Source organism: Pygocentrus nattereri, chromosome 2 (genome assembly GCF_015220715.1).
Source record: "Pygocentrus nattereri isolate fPygNat1 chromosome 2, fPygNat1.pri, whole genome shotgun sequence".
Taxonomy (NCBI): Eukaryota; Metazoa; Chordata; class Actinopteri; order Characiformes; family Serrasalmidae; genus Pygocentrus; species Pygocentrus nattereri.
The window spans coordinates 29,797,028-29,820,812 of NC_051212.1; the positions used below are offsets into that span (position 1 = coordinate 29,797,028).

The 23,785-nt window shown below is 38.7% G+C and overlaps 1 protein-coding gene across 1 annotated transcript in view; it reads right to left on the reverse strand.

The window, feature by feature from the left end:
* Positions 1 to 23,785, reverse strand: part of ppargc1a (peroxisome proliferator-activated receptor gamma, coactivator 1 alpha) — a 400,186-nt gene that overhangs the window by 375,464 nt on the left and 937 nt on the right.

The window sequence follows — 23,785 nt, forward strand, 5'->3', positions numbered from 1 at the left end:
CTTCAGCTTCTGCTCAGTTCTTTTCACAATGAATGCTGCAATATTAGGAATGAGTTATGCAGCTGCTATAAAGCATTTGATCTATTAACATGGAATTTTTATTAGCCTAGTAATTCGGGAAACAGTAGTGAAAAAAGGCTTTTTGGTCATTGTGAAAACTGTAATTATTCCCCGTTATACAGGAAACACAAGACTGGAGATGATTTCTTTTCCAATACCAATTTCTTTTTTTCTTTAATAAGCTATTTTAAATTGAAAGGTCTAAAAGTAAGCCATCATGTTTCAGACTACTTGAACTCTCTACTACCCACAGCAAGACATAATAATATATAATATACAGCTAACATCACCATATCGCACACTGTTCCAGGCTAGATTTGTAACAAGACTGGATCAGATTCATTGTAACGAAGTAATGAAGAAAAGTAGTAGAATCATCATGCTTGTTGTATTTAAATTCTATGAGTATGATACTAATACTTTTATTTCATATTTTTGCAGTGTTTAGAAACAGTATTCATTCATTTAAACGCTCAAAGGAAAAGTGTCTAATAAGGATTTTTTTTTCACTCTGGTATCTAGGCAGGTACAATCAAGTAAATTCAATTGGTTAGGCTTTCAGGAGCTGTTCTGGAGGCCTACACATCAGAATAACCACTAACATAAGTACAAACTGACAGCAAAACAATGATTTTCGATAGGTGGGATCAACTTGAAGAAAAAAAAACATCACTCTAGGTCTTCTGGAAGTCAAATGGTAGTCAAAACGTCTTTCAACAGATGTTAAAAAAGGAAAAGGCAGTTTTAGATTAAAATGTTCATGTTTAATTGAGAAATGGGCAAAAATGTTGATGTAAACTGCAGTAACCTTAGTATTAACATACTACCAGAGTCCCAAAGAGGTGCTAGCAGAAGCTACTATTATTGTAGAGGTTTTATTTTCCAACTTTTGACATTTACAACCCCAAGTGAAGGCCTAGAACTAACAGTCAGTTCACTTTGACATAATACAAACCTTTTCCCACATTAAAAAAAAAAAAAAAAAAAAGATTCAGAAACCGATCTACACAACAGCCCAGGAAAAGCAGACAGTGCTAGTATGCTCTCCCTCTCTGTCTGTCTCTCTCTCTCTCTCTCTCTCTCCGTTCATAGGAACAGGGCATACTCTCGCTTCCTAAAGATCATGTTTGCATTTAAAGTTGCTGATCTCTCTTTTCCTCACTGGCATGTAAAATATTTTGGGGGGAGGAAGACATGTCAGTATAGTGTTTGTCAGGATACATTAACTGCAGTGGCTGTTTATTAAACTTGAGCAGATGCCATATCATTTTCAATTTTCCCATCTATCCATGCTTTCTAGCAGCCAAGGAAAACTAAGGTTAAAAGTACATTGGTGGCTTTTCAAAGTTATTGGCCTGAATGTTCAAATCACTGTCCGACATCGTAGCACAGGGTAGTGAAGCATTTGCATGTCGGCTAAGATCAACTGCAGGCCAATCCTGTTTGGTTTAACTTAATAACATAAATTCATGTTGTCTTTCAACTGTATGTTTAACATAGGAAGAAATGTTCCAAAGAAACAAACAATAAAAACAAAAATCCTGGGCAGCTTCAAATATCCAATTAGCTCAATTTCTAGCCCACTTCTTCAGCTGACTGGTTCTGCTGTCTTGTCCACAGAGTGAAGCTGTCTGCTTCTCACAGATCCAGGCCCTTCCCCACCACATACTCCGGGTTTCCACTTAGAGAAAATTATATCTTTTCTGTGGCAGTAAGTGAGAGCGGCTTTATTATTTCATATTGCTTTTGAATGCAAGTCTATGGAAGGCTAATACCCGGAGATAATGTGGCCGAATGGAAGTGCGAAACATGGGTGCCTTTCAAGCCTCGGGGCCTGCTTTGATATTAAAGGCCATATCAAACTTTATTTTAGGCTGAGGTAGAAGATAGATCCAGGAATAGCTGAGATATGTGGCTAAGAAAAGGGTTGTCACACACTTACAATTCTGAGACCAATAGAAGCGAGAAAGATTGTCTAAAACCCATCACATCCGCATTCCCAAAATTCCCTACCATTTAGTACTAATGTGTATCTGTTAAGGACAGCAAATCACCTAAATGTGCATACATGCTTAGAGAATGAACAGGTTGTACATCTTTGATGGGGGTAACAAGCCAGTTTGATCAAAGATCATGAAATCTCTTAACTGAATGTCAAAAACTATGAATACATTCATGTGTATTCAACATTTCACATAATGCACTGAACTAAATTCTGAGCTAATTATGCTCACTTTGTAGTGAAACATTAAGCATTTAAGTGTTTTTAAGTACTGACAATTCACACAAAATGCTCAGAAAAGTATATTGTGATGTTCTGTGATGTAACTCATCAGGATAGATATTGCCATATTGCCCGGTCCTGCCTTAAGAATTAACAAACAGATAACCAGTTAACCACAAGAAAAGGAAAAACAACAGCAAAGAAAATGGGCATTGGCTGAAAGCAATGCAGAGCTGTAGGCCTACCTTTTTTAGGTGAGCACTAACAATTGGCAGCATGCAAGTAGCTAACATCAGCTAGAGTACCTTCTTTGCTCATGTTACAGACAAAGCCATGCTATCCCTGCCTTCTCAATCATGTCCTTAAAAATACATCCCTGGAAACACGCTTACATTGAGCCACTCATGTTTTGGAATAGCAAGTATAGCATAATATACACAGTAACTGAAAATACAACACTCTCCACATTTTATAGTCCAGTTAAAATATAAGACTGTCATTTAACTGAGTTCATATGATAAAACATACTGAAACAAGTGATTTCAGTACTCGAGCACCTTGAACGGTTAACCAAGTACTTGAACACTGACGCACATCCTTACTCTAAACATTATTTCAGGCGTGGGAGGTCAGTCCTGAATTAATGTAACAAATGAGTGCAGTTTATTGATTATGTATTGTTGGTTCCATTCCATACATTATTACCAGCCATTTATCCCGACAGAGAAGCTGGAGTTGAGGCTGATATTTTGAAAGCAACGTCTTCACTATTAGAGTACAGCTGTAATGATTAGGCAACATTATCCATGTAAAAAAATCCATGAATGAGAATTTTCATATTCAGCATTCCATGAAAAAAGATGATCTAGATGGCGGCGGATGCACCCACCTCCCTGGGTCACAATAAAGGTGCTAATATGCTAACTTCTGTGTTACACCCCCACACACACTTTCAGCCTTGCTGCACGTGTATCTACTTTATCTTTTTTGTCTGTTGCTTTTGTCTATTATCTGAAATTATGGTTTGGCATCGTTTATTGCAGTGTCATTTATTGTTTATTGCATTTATTGACTGTTGTACCGTTGTCACCTTATCCGCCTGTCTGCTGCTGTTTTATGTAAGATTTTTCATAGTGCTCCAGATGAACGGTATTTTGTTCCTCTCTCATCACATGGGTATAGCAAGAAGGCAGAAGTGGTATCATCCAAATAAGGTTTCTGCTGCTGTTCCAAGACAGGAGGCTCACCAGCGTACCCTCATTTATGAAACAGACCAAAAGCAACTGAACAAATGCTAGAAATTCATGCAACCTGTCTGCCTAGTATTACTTACCTTTATTTTAAGCACATCAGAATGCATGTGTAAGTAAAGAAAAAAAAAATCTGCTTGCCACTTTGTGGTCATTTGTATAGACTCAGATTGAGCTCTACACTTTATATCTGGTGTGTATTTCCATTAAATGTTTTTAAAAGGATGTTTTAATCCTTGATTGTAAACATGCTGACACATTTGATCTGCTTTCTCTTAGCTCAGGATTCCATCACAACCTGTAAGAATTTACATAAATGTAAATGTTACTTCACTCAGACACTTCTTATGGCTGTTATCAGCTTCCTTGCTTCAAATCTGACAGCTTGATTATAGCAAATAGATGGTAATTGATGTGTTTCATGAATATAGTGCAAACATACAAACACAATTTACAATATTCAAATATAATAACCAGCAGCATGCAGAAATGTCTGTCAATTATAACAAAAAAATGGTGAAAATCGATTATAAAATAAGGACTTTACAGTTAATTCAATCCTAAGAACTTCATTCCTCCATACATGTGTATATACATGCTTCCAAGTGGCTTTTGATCGCTCCATGGGAAAAAGTTAATGCCTCAGACTGAGAACATCAGACAACACAGCATTTATTTATATCTGTGATGCAGAGTGACATTATCCAATCGTGATTAGCTAATGCTAACCTAATGATTCATTTTATAGCTAGTTAAGCTAGTATGTCACTAGCTACCACTAATGTATTAGCATAAAACAGCATAATTTGCTGCCATTGCAACAATACAATGCTGAAAACTGTAATACTGAAAATTACTAGAAAAAAAATTCACTCACAGCAGCTTTATTATAAAGCATGTGTAAGAGATCCAGCAGGCTTCAAAAATCAAGCAGGCCAGTTAGTGATGAGCCTGTATCCGTTATGCACTTTCAATGTGAGAAATATGTCTGGACTCATAACACTTAATGGGGAAAAAAGTTAATGATTTACAGTGTAATGTTTGAGGTCTATGAGTAAAAGAATTTGAATAACACTTAAACGTAACGCATGGAGAAGTAATATGGCCTTCTAAGAGTACTACTATTACTAATGAGCAGTTAATCATTGTTCCACACACTGTACATCTCACACATTCACTGAAGCAGTCATTTTATTTCTGTCACGTTCACATTCCTGGTCACTCTGAAATGAGAGTAAAAAGTTCCCCATGCTTTGATTTTTCCTCTGGAGATGAAACGATAATGTTAATTTAAACCTTAAAAGACCCCCTTTAGAATGAAGCTTTTAGGCATTAGCTACACCGACCAGGGTCATAATCACAGCTTAATTCTTTTGCAGAGAAACCACTTTCTTGATCATTCTGTTTCAGAAGATGGACTGTCCTGATTTAGCAAGCTGGAATTAACAAGACCTACATGGGATAATAGAAGGAAACTTTCAAGTCCTGACAGATCTCTTGGAAGCTGTAAAGCTTCTGCATCAATAATTCACACATAGAGGCTGCAGTTTTGATTATGGGGATTTACAGTCCTCTAGTTATTTTAAATTGTGCTAACTTGGAGGAGAACATGGAACACAAATGGTTCTCAATTTAAATACAGCACTTGACATGTCAAAACTTGTAATTAGTAATATGTCGTATTAGTTAAAAAGCGTCATTGACTCTTATATTTTATTTATGAGTTATTTCCGGTTTCACTGTAAGGGTGGGCTATATGATGATGATATGTTTCTATTATTGTGGTAAATTACATCATATTTTGTCAGTATTTCTATAACACTGGCCAAATGCATGCTTTGCAAAAATGTAATTTAGACCAATTGCAAAGAGCCTGTAAACAACACCCAGTGACGACATACTGTCAAAGATAATACTGACATACTGATAAGAATAATAAAATAATAAAACAATAATAATAATAAGAAGAAGAAGTTGCTGTTGTTATTACAACCCCAACTCCAATGAAGTTGGGACGTTGTGTAAAACAAATAAAAACAGAATACAATGATTTGCAAATCCTTTTCCACCTATATTCAATTGAACACACTACAAAGACAAGATATTTAATGTTCAAACAGATAAACATTGTTTTTTTTTGCAAATATTCACTCATTTTGAATTTGATGCCTGCAACACGTTCCAAAGAAGTTGGGACAGGGGCAACAAAAGACTGGGAAAGTTGAGGAATGCTCAAAAAACACCTGTTGGAACATTCCACAGGTGAACAGGTTAATTGGAAACAGGTCATGACTGGGTATAAAGGGAGCATCCCTGAAAGGCTCAGTCATTCACAAGCAAGGATGGGGCGAGGTTCATGACTTTGTGAACAACTGCGTGAGCAAATAGTCCAACAGTTTAAGAACAACGTTTCTCAACGTGCAATTGCAAGGAATTTAGGGATTTCATCATCTACAGTCCATAATATCATCGTCAGTTGGAGAAATCTCTGCAAGTAAGCGGCAAGGCAGAAAACCAACAGTGAATGCCCGTGACCTTCGATCCCTCAGGCGTCACTGCATTAAAAACCGTCATCATTCTGTAACGGATATTACCACATGGGCTCAGGAACACTTCAGAAAACCACTGTCAGTGAACACAGTTCGTCGCTCCATCTACAAGTGCAAGTTAAAACTCTACCATGCAAAGCAAAAGCCAGATATCAACACCACCCAGAAACGCCGCCAGCTTCTCTGGGCCCGAGCTCATCTGAGATGGAAGCAAAGTGGAAAAGTGTCCTGTGGTCTGATGAGTCCACACTTCAAATTATTTTTGGAAATCATGGACGTCGTGTCCTCCGGGCCAAAGAGGAAAGGCACTGTCCAGATTGTTATCAGTGCAAAGTTCAAAAGCCAGCATCTCTGATGGTGTGGGGGTGTGTTAGTGCCCATGGCATGGGTAACTTGCACATCTGTGAAGGCACCATTAATGCTGAAAGGTACATACAGGTTCTGGAGCAACATATGCTGCCATCCAAACAACGTCTTTTTCAGGGACGTTCCTGCTTATTTCAGCAAGACAATGCCAAGCCACATTCTGCACATGTTACAACAGCGTGGCTTCGTAGTAAAAGAGTGCGGGTACTAGACTGGCCTGCCTGCAGTCCAGACCTGTCTCCCATTGAAAATGTGTGGCGCATTATGAAGCGCAAAATATGACGACGGAGACCCCGGACTGTTGAGCAACTGAAGTTGTACATCAAGCAAGAATGGGTAAGAATTCCACCTACAAAGCTTCAACAATTAGTGTCCTCAGTTCCCAAACGCTTATTGAGTGTTGTTAAAAGGAAAGGTGATGTAACACAGTGGTAAACATGCCCCTGTCCCGACTTCTTTGGAACATGTTGCAGGCATCAAATTCAAAATGAGTGAATATTTGCAAAAAACAATAAAGTTTATCTGTTTGAACATTAAATATCTTGTCTTTGTAGTGTATTCAATTGAATATAGGTTGAAAAGGATTTGCAAATCATCGTATTCTGTTTTTATTTGTTTTACACAACGTCCCAACTTCATTGGAATTGGGGTTGTATTATTATTAAATAACTACAGTATATACATGCATACTTAGTATATATACATACATATAAATATATACATACATTGTGTACATTGTGTGTGGGTGTAGGGATTATATATATATATATATATATATATATATATACACACACACCTACGTAAACATATACACATACACACACACCTGGGGCCAGGCCTTGTGGCCTAGAGCAGAACCTGCCCAGAACTCTCCGCTCCTGCAGTCATAAAATATATTCAACAGCTGCAAGTGGACTGCATGGTTCATACTCAAACTGCACAGTAATGAGCTGATTGAATGTTAGCCCATTATGCTATTATAGCTCATTATGCTAGAACACATTTATTTTTCCCAGTGTTTTTCTCCTTCTCTTCCTTATTATATGGAATTAAAATCCTATATGCTATAGGATGTAGATGCTATACTACAGTACAGTATTATACTAGTACATTATTACTTCTGTTCCAAAACACTTCTGTTTATCTTGTTCACATACAGCAAAACACAAAATATAATGACTGTGTATCATAAAAGATGTCTTTTTTGCCATACTGCCCACCCCTACTTCATTGTGGCCAAAAGATATCTAACAAACAAAACAACTGTCATTCTCACAAAGACTGAGCACAAAGCTTGAGCCCTGATTTCCCTGACAGGTTTATTCCGTTTCATAGAGCATCAGATTTTAACAAGTGGCATTTGGCATATGGATTAAGTAATGGAGATGCACTGTTTTGTTCAAACGTGTATGAGGGGACTCGCTAGTCCAGAGTTGCACCCCGTCGTTGGAATTCGGCTCCAAATGTGCCCTGTGCTCTTGGATTTTCCGAAAAGCTATATGAATTCATGCTCACTGCCAAAGAATGTACTGTTTATTCAAGTACACCCTCAATTTGTCAAGTTTTTTGGGGCTTTACATTTATCAGCCTTTACATGATCTCACTGATTATCTTAGCGAGCAATTTGGTACAGCCTCTAAACACAGCACTTATCGCATTATTTTTGTTTATTTATTTTGTATTTACATTTTTTAAACACACCTATGCACTTTGTATTAATTGTCCTTTATATTTATTATACCTCATGTGGTGTAATAAATATCTTACATGGTCCACTTTTGATGTCAATAACAAAAGGCAACACAAAGCAAAACCTGAACAATAAATTAATATTTACACTCATCAATCAAAGTGACTCTTCATACTAATTTGGAAAAAGCAGATTCTGGTTGGTTAATGTCTGAGACTGGCCTTCTTTTTGGTTTGCTTGAAGTGCCCATTTGCAAAGTGTCACATTTAATTTCTCTCTGACGTTATGGTAAACAAACACAGCGCTCATGAGCCTGATAGGAGGCTAGTCGCCCTTTGGGAGGGGAGGAGAGGCGCCTTGTTAAGGATCAATTTGTGCGGACAGCCGTACAAATGGCAGCAAGACACAACATTGTCTTTGGCGCACGACCGCGTGATTGATGGCTCCACACCTGCACCGTAAATCCTCCTGACAATACGGAGACGGATCTCCTGTGTGCATTCATTCACTTGCTCCCTCCTCCTCCTTTCCTTTCTTTGCTATACCATACACTTGAATTTTTTTTTCCTTTTTTTTTTTTTTAAAAAAGAAGATATCCAGAACACATCGCTCACATTTCTCCTCTTTTATGTTTAGCATTATAATGTGCAAACTCACATGGGCTACACATAAATATGCTTATCAGACACTTTATATGTAAATTTGCTGTGAGCACTGAGTGGCAGGGAGTTTATATTGTGAGGCTGTTATAAAAATTAAAAAGCTATCCCTAGCGAATACCAGATGAAGTCATTTCCGTACAGCCTCCCTCTCTTTTCTTTCTAGCTTTTTCTTACCATTTTTCTTCCAAGAGGAGGCCTACAAGATATCACCATTTCCTTATAACGAAGGAGAACAAGAGCTCGGCAGGCAAAGTGTGTAAACCCTAAAGTTAACGGCAGCAGAAGATAAAATAACTTCCCTCGGGGGGCATTCTTGAGAGAGAGGAAGAGTGAGAGAGAGGGAGAGGGAGGGAGAGAGAGATAACAGTCATCCCTGGGGAGTCCAAACCACTGTTTGTTTCTATGGAGGCACCACAGGCATCTTTAAAAAGCTGCCGCCCTAATCAAATATGATCTGTTCACATGTGCCATCCTTCCTCCCCAGGGTGGCCTTCGGTCCCTCTGATAGAGAGGGAAACATTTCCATACCACAGAGAATTTAAGTAGTTAGGCCATCGGGACTGTATGTGGATCAAAGACAAGTTCAGGGAAACAAAGCATGGTGGCACAATTTAGATAAAGAGCATAAGCTAATATCACTCTTCTGGAAATACATGAAAATTTTATATTAATATGTCATTTATACAGGTCCATATGATGTCTTTACATTTTATGTCTGATGGCAGAAAAGAGTTTTAAAAGAAAGGTGCAAGAAAGGGATCTTTTGGTTCCCTAAAGAAACTTACAATGGATGGTTCTTCCAAAAAAAAAAATCACATAAAGGTTGGTTCTTAGGGTCAGCCGTATTTATTTTTGCTCTCTCTCAGCTACCAATACACAGCAACACACTGCAAAATTACCACTGGTTCCCTGTAAAATATTGCATACAATACAATTTTTATACACACAAAGCTCTACATAACCTTGTTCCTTCCTACCTGTCTGATCTCCTTATTCCCTATAAGCCAACACACACACTCAGGTCCTCCAAACTATGTTGGTATGGCGATCCTGCTTTCTCTAGGTTGGCTCCCCAATTCTGGAACTCTCTACATTTAAATCTAATCTTAAAATCTCTTCTCTCTTGCTTAAAACTATCCATAGCTTGCTTGCTTAAAACCCCTCTGCCAAGTCTCTGCTTGCAATCATATGGTTTTATGTTCTTGTCTTCATGTCTGTCTCTATTGTTTTGAGCTTTGAATGTTTGTAAGCCTCTTTGAGTTTGTGAAAAGCTCTATGTAAGTATAATGTATTATTATTATTATTATTATTATTATTATTGTTATTATTATTATTAGGCATAGAGACAGAACAAGACTGTCTGGGGGGCTCTGAGAACCAATCTGACAATTACTGCTTTAAAATCACCATCTTAGGGAACCAAAAGTGTTTATTTTTTTGCATCGCTCCAAAGAATTTTGCACCTTTTAAAGTATACATACAGAGTGTATGCACAAATCAGTTATTAGCAGAACGCTGAGTAAAACCATTTCAGATTTCTTGCCAAAGGTAAGGCCGCCTGCATGCTTTGTTACTTGTAGTAAAGTAGTTCACTTCAGTGGAAGGTGAGACAACAATGTGAACAACACTCCTCAGTCATAGCTGTTTCACGTCCAAGCAGAATGGCTGTGATGCAGTTAACGTTGGTCGTGATTATGCATGGAAAATTAGAGATTCTTCGCCAGTGTTTAGCCTGTCAATCAAATGCTTCAAACATGAACAGTCTGACAACAGGAAAACTGTGGTTACATACCGACTGGTCCATTGTCCAAAGTTATTACTAAACACTTTTATAACTATAAAACCAAAACTGATTTGATCATTTTATCTGGAACACTGCAGTGACTGCAATTTTTCACAGAATTTGCAAGCTTTGCAAATTCTACAGGGAATGCAATGTTTTTCAACGAATTCTGCAATCACAGAATTGTAACACCCTGGTGGGACTGCATATGCTCGAATGGTCTGTGTGCAAAATTTCTCTGGAGTCCGCAGTGTATGGTGTAAATGAGAAAGAATTTAGAAATGTATTGCTTGCTTATTGCATGCAAGGTGTCGCAGTGCATCTGCTTGTGTGTGTATGCATGCATGTGGCAGATATCATCTGCTTAGGATTCAGCTCACCTCAGTCCGTTCCCTGACTAACACGACTTGACTGAGAGGGATTTCCGAAAGAATAAAGTCTAAACCTGACACACGATGGGGTGAATATTAGATTTATTCTGTTGTATGCATGTTAGTGCCCTCCTGCTGTAATGGATCGCTATAAATAATTAAGCACCTCACTTCCTCAAATCGCTTTGGAGCAAAATAGGAAGAAATGAAGATTGTAAAAAAAAGAGGGAGAGGGGAAAGACAGTCATGATCTCAGCACTCGTGGGTAGTTCTGCATGCCAGTGATTAGTATCTCTTTCTAGGAACTGTTCACCACTTGGAAAACCAAATATTTCTCTGGTTTATCCATCCAGAATTACTGCTATTTCTTTAATGGTACCATAGAACCTTCCATATATTCCACCTCTTTAAAGAGCATCATTTAATGCTGTGCTCATTTGAGCTATTTACGCATTTCATGGCATAAATTTGTGGTGCAAAAGGGCACAAATCACACCACTGACAGATGAGGGGCAGCTGTGGTAGCAGCATCCTGTTATTAAATGATGCAAATGCCCAACTGCGGCAGTGGCATCTCATTAGGCGCCAGGGGCCCGGTCACGGTTCCAGATACTGCTCTCTCTGCAGGTGACTGGCTACGAAAAAAGTGCTTAAAAAAGGTACAGAGCAGCATATGACAGAAGGAGAGGGGTTACATTCTGGATGAATGTGCATTTCAGCACCTTTCAGTGATTCCCAAAGACTGCTGATAAAGCGGACAAAAGAGGAAAGAAAAACTGAGCAAACAAAAGCATAATGGGATCCGGTATATTTGTGTTACTGCAGGTCCAGGAGCCTACTGTCCATAAGAGTTTGCTGACTTTTAAAAAGCAATTTCTACCAGTAGTCTTTTTAACCTAAACTAAATCTTCACACATGATCTAAAATTAAGCACTAGTCATGCTCAATGATATTATTTTTGAAGTCCAGAAATTGTGTACAATGCACAAATGGAAAGGTGTGTTTTTTCCTGTACTTTTCACTTTTTAATGTAGCCATAGGATTTTATCCATAGGAAAAAACATGAGTAAATCCTTCTTTGAGTGATCCATACTTTAGAAACCTTCCACAAAATAGGATAGTATTTATAGTATTTTTACTGACATGTTGATTCGCATGGCATAAATTTAACCTGGGGTTGTTTCTATGCTTAGTTTTACTGTACAAGAGGCCAGAATTTAAATATTACAAACGAGACACCAGAAAGTGTTTTAGTCAAAGTATTTTGTGACATTATTAAAATATCATTTATGTACTGTAATTAACTATTTACATTAGGTTGATCAAGTTGTCTGCCTTCTGTATATTTATTATAGTCTCAGAAACCAGACCATGACTTTTTGATAACTTTATATCAAAAAAATAACTTTGATGCCATGAACTTCACTAGTAAATATATGTTGCTCCTAAAAGACTCATGATGACAGAGTTTGCAAACCTGTGTTTCCCATCAGACAGATTAAAACCAGGGCAAGAAAGTGTGTAAACACAAATGTAGGCAACTGACAAAGTCTGGATAGTTGCCACCAGTTTAACACGCAACAGACTGTAGATGGTCCACAGCTGTATGGGCGAAGCATCTGAGGCTGAGAGTTATTTTATTACATCATTTGTGATGTGAAGTCATTTTAGAATCTTTAGGAACAGCCTCATTTATCATTCTGGACACTTCCTAGTGCCTTGCTAACTATTTGAAGTGACACACAACTAACATATTACAATCAATTAAAACACATATTTGCAACCAGATTGGTTTCATATTATTGAAAAAATTTGTTTCAAACTTTTGAACAGCAGTGTATATATTTTACGTTGTCCAACAGTCCAGCCGCAGACATGCACTCTCAGCCCCAGCGACGTCACATGTACATGCACTCTCTGCCACGATGGCAGAAACAGCCCAACGGCACATTAACCTTTGGCTGCTTCTGATTAGAGACATCATCACTTTTCTGTAACTAAAACAACTACAGAACTGCATTTAATGTACTTCCCTGGGGAAAAAAATAATAGAACCCATTAAAAATTTCTGTTGGTTCCTGGTGGTGTCCAAAATGTCTGGTGGTACTTTGTGATGCATTCAGAGTAACTATTCCCCAGACTTAAAAAAAAATGCCTTTGGCACTTTACTCTAATCCAAGGTACACTTTGGTTCTATGCATTTGAAATAGGCTTGAAATACTGAGAGCGCTCAATTTTCACAATCTACTCAATGATCAGCATTGAGTTCAACTTATCCACTAAATAATGAGGACTAAAAAGGACGTGAGAAAAGTGAAGGAGAAAAAAAAAATCAAAGTCAGATTGTCCTAACAGATGACGACCAGCTGTAAATGGTGAATCTCTTTTCTCACACAATTAAAGTGTGCACTTATTGATTTCCAATGGGCCGCTCAGGTGACTCCATTGCAGCTTCCCACAGTCACAGTGAGCTCTGGTGTAAGGTGACCACTTCCTCTATCTCTCTGGTGTCCTAAGGCAGGTACATATAGGACATGGCATTCCTAAGGAAGTGCCACTACAGCAATTTATAGAGTCACCACCACTCTCAAACTCAAACCACTTCATTAGCTAATGTAACCAGGATGAGACCAGGGTACAAGAGAGGCTACATCTTCCACACACTGTCTAGGAAGCATATTCTCATAGAGAAGGATTAAGGGTCTTCAGTGTAATTGTGCATATCATCCAAAGAAATACATTTATTCTATTTAATTCAATTCAAGCTCCACCCAACTGATAATGCCTACCGAGAATGCCCTTATAGCAATTTTTTGAAAAAAGCAGTATTTAAAGGAAAGACAAGCACGGCAGAGCTAGTAAGAACAGAACATTTCCAGCAAATAAAACACGACAGACAAACACGCAAGCTCTCGCCATAAATAAAGTCACAGGCTTTGGGGATATTTATTCATGCTCATATGTGCAAAACAGCTGAGCACTACCCATTTTAATAACAAATGCCCTCTCTAACAAATATTTTTCCTGCAAGGCAAAGCATTTATTGAAGTCTCTCAGTTTTAATAGCCTTCCATTACAACATACCAGCAGCATGGCTTTCTGAAGATTTAAACCAAAGACTGCTGTGGAAAACATGACTACTGTGTAGGCCATTAATGGGTTGCCATACTGTGGACTCACTATTGATGTTGCATGCATGTCACATCATCTAGAAGCACTGGCCAAAGAACCTGCTGACAAGGAGATGCACTCATGTTGAAGATTTTCTGCACACAGTTTGCTGGTGGCAGCGGATAAAGAGACATGACTACAATGGCATGCTGTCTGGTCATGTAAGGTTGCAAACTGAGGTGATGCTGACTTAAGATGGTGACCAGCAGTGACTACTTGGGGCATCAGAAAAATTAGGAACTTGAAAGAATTATACAAGATTGAAAAGAAAAGAAAAGAAAAAAAAAAACAGAAAAAGGCAGAGTTATCCTAACATTTAGGCCCAATCCTATTTCACCCCCTGCCCCTACAACTTGGCCCTTACCCCTCCGTTCACACCTAGAGGTACAGTGTGTTTTTGTTGAGACAGAAGGGTCAGGTGAAGTGTTAAGACTTCATGGCCCTACAAGTAGAGGTTTTTCAGGGGCACACTCCAAATGGTGCATTATAAGGAAAAAAAACTGCAAGATGGCTGCACAATTAATAAATAAACATTAACGATAAGGCTGATAACCATTGTATTATCTCAGTTTAATCACTGCTTCAACTTATCATGGTCCTTTTCTTCATAACAAGCATTAAAAATCGCTAATAGTTTGCTCATGTCTTGGTAGCTAATTAGCTAACTATTTCATTCCATCTTAAATGGTGCAGCAGTTACATTCTGGTGGCTCAGGTGTCAGAACTCCTGCACCATTTAAGGCAGAACGGGACAAGTCACACAAGAAACTGGCAAATAGCTGACTTCAACCTTACAACACAAAGGAATTAAGGGTGGGCAATAATAAATGTTGCATTCCCCCTTTGTAGGCTCATGATGCCCTATATTTATTTATTTTATTTTTTTTGAAGGTTGTCCCATTTTGTAGGGGAAGATTTCAACCACTACCCCTTGTAACTCCAAAGGGAAGGGGACACTTGAAAAAAAGGGGTAGAGGTAAAAATAAGGAACAGGATTGAGCCTTAGGCTAAAGTGGGCAATACAAATGCAGTCAGTTTTCTCCATACCCCAAATATAGTCAATCATCTAAGACATGTTTCGTGTCTGAAGTTTGCTTCATTGCTTTCGTAACGGAGCTATAAGGCAATGTGGAAATTCCTAGGCAATTGTAACGATTTAGGCATGCAGTCTGTACAGAGTGCTGGCTAAAAGCATCCATTATTTGTTAGCTACATTTGTTTTTTAGCTCCGTTGCAAAACCTTAGGAGCAGATTTTGAACGCTAAACATGTCTTGGCTGATTTACTGGATTTGGGGTAAATGTACCTTTTTGGCTGAAGTATGGCTTTAACTTATCTAGAGGAGAAAAACACCACTAAAATGAAATACTGAGCCTGCCTTTGTGAATCGGTTTTAACTAACTGTTTGAACACATAGCATTACACAGGTATTAACTGCTGAGGATAATTCCCCAGGCTGCAGCCGATTGGTCATCTAAAATAAGTCACATTCAAGCTCATTAGATTCTGCAGCTTTTAATTGGAAAACAGGCCTCCTGTCTCTCCTTCAACAGCTTGACATGGCTTTTATGACTGTCCTCTAGAGCTGGGGAACACCACAAACTAGCTTATTACCCTGAAATAGATCACAGCATTATGCCTCCGCTTCAATGTTTATCTGCAGTACAATAAAGAGCAAAATGCTAGCTGACTGCTTGACTCATTCCATTTTCACTATTTCAGTCACGTTATGTGTTTAGAAGAAACATGAAAGATAAGGCGGTCAGCATTAGCTGCTTAGCCTGGAAGGCATATAATAATCCATCTCACAGTTTGTTTGTTTTTTTATTCATCTTACAGCACATTTTTCCCCCAACAAGCAAGGCAATGTGAGACTGGACTTGACTTGACTGACTGTGCTGCACATTTATGGAGAGGGGTGAGAGGAAGTGACGTGGGTTTTCTCTGGAGAAAAGCCTCTCTCCCTGCAGGGCCTCCCAGCTCAATTAGCTCACCTCAGCCTGGCTCTTTCTGCTGAAGGGGGAATCAGCATGTGACAAGAAGGAAAAGAGAGAGAGAGAGAGAGAGAGAGAGAGAGAGAGAGAGAGAGAGAGAGAGGAGAGAGAAAGATGTGTATGTGCACATGCCTGTGTGTCCTGGTGGCTCAGAGCTGTCCTACTCTTATGAATTGGAACCCCACAGAGTTCAGCTTAACGAGCCTAGACTCGGGCAATACCTGCTGGACTGCTGGATTTCAGTGATGTTAATTGATGGGAAAAAACTTAGGGAAAGAATAAATAAACCCAGTTGAGAAACCAGCAGGTCAGCTTGAAGTGCCCTACACTGACTGCACGCCTCTTGATTTAAAGGGACCAGATCCTTCATTGTCTTGTACAATTCTTTTTTTTTGTTTTTGTTTATCCTATATTTGTAGTTTTATGTAACAATGTCATAACGTTCTCACAAAAATGATGTTCTTGTTACTGCACTTTTAAGACTTTAACAGGCTTTTGGAGCTTATAAGAACATTATGGACTAGGAAGTGGACAGTATATTTTTTAAACTTTGATAATGTTTACATAACATATAAAACTCCTTCATTTAAAAAAATCCATTATATGACCACATAAAGTAAGCAAATGGAAGCAACAGACATTGCTTTAGAAATCTGGAGCAGAGCTGGGGAGACTCAGCAACAGTGAGATGAGATCCATTCCACCTACTCCAGTTTAAAAACCATTAACATCTGAATAAGACATTGTTTGAACTCCCACACAAAGCAGCAGAGTAGGGGGAAAATCAAACAAAAAAAAAGCAGCTGGCAACTATCTTACATTGAAACTTTTATTTTGCTGCCAAAATCTTTTGCAAAACATCTTAACTTCACAAAGAGCTATCAAGATGTTGGGAGAAGATGCAGATAGAAGATATATATGCCACTGAGATGAGCATTATATCTGCCTCCAGGATGTCCTATAAAGGCCAAGGTCAGCATGGGAGGGGGGTGTTTTATATATATATATATATATATATATATATATATATATATATATATATATATATATATATATATATATATATAAGCCCCTCACAGAATTATCACCCCTCTTCCTTCATCACCCAACAGAAGCGTGGTCTTGTGAAGGGACACATGCAGCACACGCTTCAAAGGCAAAGTCAGGGGGAAAAGCTTTGGAAGGGGAGGAAAAAAAAGAGGAAGAGAGAATTGAAGAAAGTGCTGGAGCAGCAGATCTCAAGGCCAAAATCTATTTAATCACTGAATAAGGACAGTTCAAGAAGTGGCAACGTAATATTCCCTGCATAAAAATTCCCTCAACCTCTGCTAGTGACCTAGAGACAGTGGAGCTGGCTTGCTTTTATGACACAGAATACATTTAGACAGCAAAAAAGCTCACCACCAGAAAACTCATTTCATCCATTCACTGCAAAACTGGCCTCGGAAATTAATATACTCACGATAGCCAAACCAGACCAGGCTTGCCACAAAAACGTGAGGGAAGCCTGTGGAATAATTTGGCTCAGTGCCCTGAGGTGCACATATAAGAAAGAACAAACAAGTGAACTATACTGATAGTGGTAATAATAACAACAACCTTTGCAAAATGAAAGTGGGGAGGTCAGTAATTGCCAGTGAATTTGAGATAGCATTGTGTCACGTTTTCCGTTTGCTGGTAATTTGCGTGGAGGACAGTGAGATCCACAGTGAGGCAGTGTAGAGACAGGAATTTACAAACACAGTGATGCGCACTCTCTCTCTCTCTCTCTCAGGCTTTGGAAAGCAATTAAGGCACTGTTGAGATGATCAAACACAGGCACCATGCATAGGGAAAATGCTAGATCTGACTAAGACCTATTTACGAGCTTAAGGGTGCATCATCATCAAACGCAAGCTCTCCACTGACAACAAACACGTCATTTACAGATACTGCTTTACTCAACAAATAACAACAAATGCACCAACTTTTCCTTACCCCTTCACCCGTCCCCAAAATCTGATCTCTGCTGAGAACTGATCTTTTACCTCTGTTGAGGCAAGTTCTTAATTATATTGTTCTTCAAACCTCACTTCTGAAAAAGTTGGGGTAGCATATGAAATGCAAATCAAAACAGAAATTTCTAAATCCACTTTTTGTTTAAAACAGTACAAAAAAAAATTAATGTTTTGCCTTATTAACTTATCAACAGCTCATTCTGAAATTGATGCTCATAACACATTTCAAAAAAGTTGGGACCAGGCAATTTAAGACTAGAAAAACAGTGAAATGTTCAAAAACATTTTAAAACAGATGATCCAATCATGCTTGGGCATTAAAGGGGTACCCAGGCCTAATCCTTTATGAGTGAAAATTAGCCAAGGTTCATCACTTCAAAAGTCATGTCAGTGAATAATTCAACAGTAAGAACATTGTTCCAAAATGGGGAATTAAAATAATTACGTATTTCACCCTCTATGATGCTTTATAACAAGTTTTATGAAACCTGAAATATAAAGTGCAAAGCTGAAAACCACCTCTGAATGCATGTGATCTTCAATCACCACATGAGCCACAGCAAAATATAAACATCATCATTGAGACAGAATCAGAGCTTCATTCATTCTTGAAGAGGGATCCCACCTGTGGGCCTACACAATCCTGTCTTTACCTCGCACCATATTGTAGTGCCATGGACGGATGCCTATCTAATCAGACTTCCTAAGAGTGCTGCTGCAGATTCATAGCTGACCTGTTAAACATCTGCCTTTAGTGCATGTAGCAGAGGAACACAAGCAGAGGCTTTTTCTACAAGCTATTACTATGATTTTTATTTACCATGCAAAAGCATACACAATATCCCACTGCTGGCATACTGTCTAACAGATTCAGGTGCATATTTAAGGCTGTTTTAAAGGAAACACATAAGAGAAAAGGCTATGCCCTCAAGAGAGGGACATTGATTGGACAGATGCAAAAGGCAGAGCTGTGAGAAAAAAGGTTGTGTATCTCTTAAAGTCATCTGTAATTCTTTATGAATGGCTGTGGTCTGTTCTTCATCCTAGTATGAAGATAAATAATAACAGTTTAATAAACAACAAACATATTTCCCAAGGTTATGTCTTTATTAAATTACTAGATTAAACAAACATGACCTGCTGGATAATGATTTGTTAAACAGAAGGTTATTACTGTTGTGTTCTACTCAGTTCAAGGGTGGGTTTGATCTGCCCTACCACATGAAAAACTCCACAACTTTGATGATCTGCTCTTCAAAACAAAAGTCTCTTCTAGTGCAATACAGCCTGATCAAAAGAGACTTTAGAGGGACTCGGAGGAAGAGTTGTTGAAGCTTCTAAGGCAGAGAAGAGTTACAAAAGGAGGTCTAAAAACTTGAACCTCCATCAGTAGAAAGTTTACAAATAACATTCAGCAATTCAGCAACACTTCTTCTCTCCCTAGGAATCCTACCAAGATCATCCTACCAAGATCAGAGCACTTTGTAGGACAAAAGCATGCAGCAGAATCCTCAAACAACTGTCAAAGAACCCTAGCGTGACAGCTAAGAATCTGCAGGTATCCCTTGACAGCATTTGTGTTCATGAGCCTAATTAAAGAAAAACACTGAACAAAAGTGACTAGTATTCATGGGAGGTTACCACGGAGAGAAAAAAAAAATCACGGCCCATCTTAAGTTTGCTAAAGACCACCTGGATGTTGCTCAGCACTACTGGAATAATGATGTGTTAATGTGTCAAAAGCTGAACATTTTGGTAAACGCACATGTGTTAGAACTGAAAAAGTAATGGATATTTACAGAGAAATCTCATCCCAACTGTGAAGGCTGATGGAGGGAATGTAATGTTGGAGAGCAGCTTTGCTGCCTCCAGTCCTGGGTCCTTGCAATCTTTGTGGGACGAATGGATTACAAGTTACAGGAAGTTTCTTTTTCAAAAGAGCTAAAATAAACTCTTAGTAATATTTCAACTAAAATGCCAAAATACCTTCAAAATGCTTATGAGCATCTACAGGAAGTGTTTGGGTAAGAATAATGTAAATAAATATGGTTAAATTTCCATGAGTTAATAAACACAAGGGTACTGTGCAGAGTCAGAGACCATTCTTGATTCATTTAACACCCAGTCATATCTGCCAATAAGTAAAAGTTATTCATTTTGCAGGAGATTATTCAGAAACGATAAAAAAAGGATCCACTCACATAAGGAAGGGGAAAGTCAAAGGACAAAGTGAAAAAACATCCAAAACTGAAGTTTAAAAAAAATGGGAAAAAAATTATATATATATATATATATATATATATATATATGGATTTCTTTAAAAAAAAAATAAAAACAAGTCTCCCTAAAAGAATGGAAGCACTAATAAAAGCAATTGGTGGACAAAATAGACACTGAAAAATGTAATACCATATTTAGTTGTTGAGGCTTCTACATAAAGTTCAGCTTATTTGTACATAACTTTTGGACTGGAAATTAAACATATAAAAGTGGTCTCTGACTTTTGCACAATCCTGCAGTTTTTCCATCAATTATTTAGACTGTTTCAATCTTGGGGTTAATAAACATTGGGTAGAGTAAATATATGTAAACAGTTCTGCCTTTACTTACGAATGAGAGAAAGTCCAGATTCAATGAGAAATCCAGACAATTCCAAAGTATTTGAAGATGTTTTAGTACTGTATTGGATCAATCTCTGTAATATATACTGCCTTATATTTTAGATGAATAAATTCACCTTTATTAAGATGGCAGAAAATGGATTTACATACAATAAAACATAATTGGGCCTAAGGTTGTTCAGATGTTACTGCATTTTCTGCTCTAACTAGTCTACACAGTGTAAAAAGTTTTCTTAGTCTAATAGAGCACGGTAAAATTAGACGAATATACACAGAGGAGTTCTTACAATTCACTTAACTCAGGTTAACTCAGGCAAAGAAACATCAGCACCGGATTTACTTTCAGTAAAAGAAAAATAGCACCACAGAGACTCTGAGCTGTAAATGAACACAGTCCTCCAAAAGCAGTTTTGAGTGGCTGGTACTGTTACCTGACTCCATTTTGAAGGCTTTGAATGATAGACCTCACCCAGTAGAGGATGCTTGTGCGCATTGTGGAGACAAACTGAAAGCATCGCTTTTGAAGAGCAGGAGAGGATGGGCAGTTATTGAGTCTGGAATTTTAAAGCATGCACAAAATACAGAATGAAATTTTCAGCACCACGGACAGCTTCCTCAAGAGAAGCAGCAACTGAAACAGCCGCCTCAGATGGAGACAGTTCCCACACATGCCTACATATCCAGCGTGTTAGCCTGTTTTGCTCTCCTTCACTTTTGCTGTTAGACTGGAGCAGCTCTAGACTACAGAGCATAGAATTAAATGAACCTGTCAGCCTCCTCCTGGCAAAGCCTGAGAGAGTCATGTAGGCTCTTAGCTGAAGAATGTGAGGGAGTTGGAGTTAGACCATAGCGGCCCCTTCAAGCCCCCTACCACCCCCCATCCCCTCAGGGCAGCACCCAATGATTCTCTCCCACAGCCCGGGCCCAGCGTGCTGCGCACAGCCAACTGAATAATATAAAAGCTTTACCCACTGCTCAAGCATGAGTGGATAATCTGGCCACAAGGACACAGTGTGTCAACATTGCACTTAGTTTATTTATTTATTTATTTGGCACCCGCCATCCGAGTCAAAGGGGGGCGGGGGTTGCATAAAGCAAAAGCCTACTCCCTCAAGTGAGCCTTTTCCCCCTCTTTTTTTCTTTTTGCTTTTTTTTTTTTTAAGTAAAGGGGTTTTTAAGAAGCTTTTAGGCTACATCACCCCACAGTGGCTTGCATGCACGTGGACCTTGGAAGAGCATAAACCTCTCGATACTTTGGGAGAATAATCGGCTGTGCAGGAAATGAGGAGCGCCCCTGGTTTTTAATTATCTGGCTTAATTCTGTTTTCCACCCATTTTTAGCCTGTTTGTGGAGAACTATGCACCCTGCAGTCTTATTGACAGGGCAATTATAAAGCATTTTACAAAATGACTCTTTTCTGACTCTTGTTTAATGCCTAAAAACTGTAGCAAAAGGGCTTTTTGGAGAATTACCCATTACCTGTCAGGGATACATTTGCATTAATGTGAAATCTTTTGTCAGTTGAAGCGGAGTTTGCTCTGCTCAAGCACATGCATGGTTAAGACTCTTCATCTGAAACAATGACACAGAAAGACAATATAAATATGCCACTGGCATGAGAAGCATCAGTCACAGAGGCTTATGGGTGTTCATTATGCTGTGAAAGCACGTGGAAATTTTAGCTGGGAGCAAACACTTACGTTAGCATGAATATGTAATGAACACTGCTCTGTCAGTCTTTCTCCGCGCTTGATGTCTTTAATGACTAGACGAGAGTGAGTCAGTAGAGGCTTAGGCTTTGGAGACGGGTTCATAGCAAGGATGCAGCTAAAGGGGCCGGGGGGTGGGGGGGGGGGGGTGGAAGCCAGGTCCTCCCAGACCAATGAAAGTATTACAAAATGTACAGCCATCACACTTATGCCTTTTCCACTTAAATAAAAGAGACTAACAAAGCTCTCCTTAGATTATCATAAACTGTTGGGGGACCCTATCACATGGGCCAGCATCGGTCATGCAAAAAGGCCTAAAAAGCCAATTTTTAAAAATATGTTAATACTGGATATGTATTTATAAATACGTAATATGTAAATTTGTTTCACAGTTAACCTGCTCCAGTGTTTCTCCTGATGTTGAGAACTGAGCTGCACTAGGTCCATAGCTACTCAAGTAGTAGTACCTGACCAGGATAAAGAAAGGTTCAGTACGACACTTTGAAAAAGCATTGATCATTCGCTCTGAACAACATTAAAGATTAACATTTAAGGCACCAGCATGTAACTGCTGCACCACTCAAGGTGGTACAGAAAATTCTAATAAAGGCAAATTATAAGCCAACTCCAGTTAAGTCTGTGAAAAGCTGTCAGTTGCAACTAATGTAGTCACAAATGTTGGCCAGATAAATGTGAGGTGAGCAACAGAGCATTTAACATAAAAAAAGCTTCCCTCCAATTATGGTAATGGGGTGCTATGACTTAGCTACCACGAACCAAACTAGTTGGTGGTCATCATCTTCACCATGGTAATGTCTCTGGGACATAATGTTTGCCAGCCTGTGTCCAGTACCCTCCAACCCCCCCCCCTCCTCCTCCTCCCTCCTCCCTCCCACCTTAAAAGAAACACTATTGGTTCACAGAGCTATGGGCAGTCTAATCACAAATGTACTCTCTCACGTTTGCCTGGGATTCAAACTAAAAGCACTAAGCGCTGATCATGTGAACTGTATAGCTACATCTTGCAAAGCGTTAACAAAGCAGCATGATTTCATTGTAAAGAAAGGATCACTGCCTCCTAACAAATCCAATACATTCAAGCAGCCTTGAATACAGGCCTTAAACTCAAAAATTCAAAATGCCAATACTGCTGAATGTCAGATGTCTTTTCCTACCAACAGACTCATACATCATTTAAAGTTGGTCTCGCACACGCCTCACCTGGTACACGTCAAGTTCAATTTTGCTCCTCCAAAGTCCGCTGGAATGCTGATGTCAGTGTAAATCTTATAGGTCGGTTGCCTGCATTTCTCCAGAACTGTCCAAAACCACACTCCT